Source organism: Propithecus coquereli, unplaced genomic scaffold (genome assembly GCF_000956105.1).
Source record: "Propithecus coquereli isolate 6110/MARCELLA unplaced genomic scaffold, Pcoq_1.0 Scaffold64, whole genome shotgun sequence".
In the NCBI taxonomy this organism is placed as follows: domain Eukaryota; kingdom Metazoa; phylum Chordata; class Mammalia; order Primates; family Indriidae; genus Propithecus; species Propithecus coquereli.
This window is the reverse complement of record NW_012152396.1, coordinates 1960182-1963046: the sequence shown is the minus strand read 5'-3', so window position 1 is coordinate 1963046 and position 2865 is coordinate 1960182. Positions and strand designations below refer to the sequence as shown.

Here is a 2865-nt window from a genome sequence, read left to right as displayed (position 1 = left end):
AAAGGCAAAAGATAGCCTGCATATGATTTCTAAGGATTCAAAATTAAAACATTATACAGGTTTTTGAAAATCAAGTATATCTGTACAGCATGTAGTACATTAAGACCTCGTCAAAGTATTAACAAGGAGGTAGGATTTGAGTATGCACAGACCATTTCGTTTATTGGACTACTTCAACCACTACTATGAACTGAATACTTAACCATGTGCCAGATACCGTGCCAAACTCTTAGGCAATATTATCTCATTAATTCATCACGACAGCCCCCCGCAAAGTAGATATTATTATTAATATCTCTGTCTTACAGCTGAGGAAGTTGAAGCTTAGAGACATTAAGGATATTATCCAAGATCATGAAACCAGATAAAGGAAGAAAACAAAGGGCTCCGATTGCTTCTAAAACCAGTATTCTTTAGCTCTGTGTTTTTGGTTCTATGAATTGTTCTTGCAGAGTAACTTCTGAGGGTACATTAAAGATGTCTTTGCTCGACAGTAAAACCGACACGCAGCACATTACAGGGGTCCTGGCCTGTCTCAAAAGGAATGGTTGTCTTTGTCCATGTGATGTTCTCTATAGGTCAGTTTTTTCACCTACTAGAGAAATTAATAACATCTGCCCTACTGCTGTTACAGGATTATTTTGTCACCAAATAAGAGCTCTGAAAAGATAAAAAAAAAAAAAACACTTTATAAAAGTATTTTTTATTATTTAGCACAATCAATAAATGATTTACTGGATATATTTCAAATTTATCCTGGTCTAACTTCATTTTTCCTGGTTTTAGCAAAAGTAGTAGATATGTAGACAATATTTATAGGTAAATGGGGGTCATTTCTCACACTCAGTGTATTTTTCAGTGAGTTAACACAGTTTAAGAATAAAAAGGAGACATAAGGAACAATTAAGAAAAAAATATGACTTAAATATCACTGGTATTTCATACCATTTTCCCCTGTATCCTTGGGGGAAAAAAAAACAATTACCGACAACAAATATACATAAAATAAAATAATAATTCTGGCTAAGCGTAAGAAGAATTTTATAAAAACTAAAATGTGGTAAATGTTTGGAAATTCTGTTTCCAAAGCTGTAAAGGAGACAGAACCCAAGGCTGTCTTTGTGACTTGTTTTAAATGTATGTATGTGCATTTTTTGGCAAGAGGGGAAGAATTATGGTAAAGAATAAAATTCAATAATGAAGCCAAATACAGCGATCGCATTTCCTTTTCCCCTTCTTTCACTTGCGATTCAGAGTGAGATGTAAGTTGCTTTATGTTACGTCTCAACATATCATGGCCAGGACCGAGAGTCCAGCCTTAGCTTTAAACTTAGCATGATGCAAACCACAAGAAATTCAAAAGGTGAACTTTTCACTCCATTTCTTCTAATGCACTTGATGATTTCTCATAAGTTGCCAAACACTTCTATATTTGAACCGAAATTGTCCTTACTTAGGTTGACTCCACTGTACACTAACATTTTAAAATAACTAACATGCACTGGTGTCTACTAGGTGTCAGGCACTGTGCTATGCACTTAACATCCATTGATGCTCAGAACATCAATAGTAGCACCACCCAATTTTACCAACGAGTTAATGGCAGTCCAAAGTTGTTCACTGAGTAGAGTCAGTATTTGAACTTGGATGAGCCCGATTCTAAAGTCCGTCCCGCATGGGAAACTTCAGTTACAACTGATCAAAGTGATGAGGTCTAAGGTGGAAAAATTTGGAACCGCACGTAAAAATCCCACGTGTCTTCCATATGACAATAACATGATATCTGTATGACCCCCGGAGTAGGTTCAGTGAAAGGAATCCCTACCATGACTGGAAAGATGATAGCAGCCACAGTCGACTTGAGGATCCACAGGAGAGCGAGACACAACACCTGCAGGAAAGTGAACAGGTGGACCCTGCGCAGGGGGACGTGGCGCAGGTAGATAAAGTCAGGCTGATGCTTCAGGGGCATCAGAAGCAGCTTCAGACGATCCATGAACTGGGGAAGAAAAGGGAAGAGAGTCCAACAGCATTAATTCAAGAGCTGACCAAGTCATCTCCACTATGACTAACCAACCACTAATGCTTTATATCCTATAATTTAGGCAAGCAGTGTCCTTTCAGAGGACAAATTCCTGGTCAGGCAGTGCAGAAATTTAGTCCAGCACAGTAAAACATAACTCTTCTGATGACACTGTGCATCGCAGACATTTCAGGGATGTTTTAAGGATATAAACGCAGTGTCCAACTTGAAAACGGGAATGCAATTATAGCTTCATAAATTCCACATTATTTATCTATGGCATAACCTGACTGATACATTTGGCAATGTACTACCGTTTCTTTTCGGAGAAATGCCACAAGAATATTACAGTGAGTTTCAGGGTGTAAAGAACTAGATATCAGAATCTAAGAGAGGTCACGTAAAAACAGGTATTGAGATGACTAGTGAGCATCGAAGTTCTAGGTGCTGTGCTTCAAAGAATAACTGCTGCGTTGACACTGATGATGATGAATGGGATGATATTTAAGAACCTACCATAGTGTCTTTCACTGAAAGACACTCAGTAAATGGCTGTTGAATTGAATAATTATATGATAAGAAGTCTGAAATAATATTGGTGTTTTCTCTCTGGAGGTAAAAGAAAGGTATAAAAGTAAAATAGCACAATCTTTTCTGGAGTGATTTTCTATGAAAAAGGTTTTTTTCCTCCTTCTATAGCCATTTTTGACAGGCTTTCTCATTTATAAACATTGGGTTACAAAATTTCTTGTTAAATCAAGTCTTGCCAAAAAGGTCTAAAAGAGGGAAAGTCAAGGCCGGGCGCGGTGGCTCACGCCTGTAATCCTAGCTCTCTGGGAGGC

At 37.8% G+C, this 2865-nt stretch overlaps 1 protein-coding gene across 1 annotated transcript in view; it reads right to left on the bottom strand.

The window, feature by feature from the left end:
• The window catches only part of LOC105822804 (electrogenic sodium bicarbonate cotransporter 1-like), a 79829-nt gene that overhangs the window by 1517 nt on the left and 75447 nt on the right, over positions 1–2865 (bottom strand). The gene's annotated exons all lie outside the window — the stretch shown is intronic.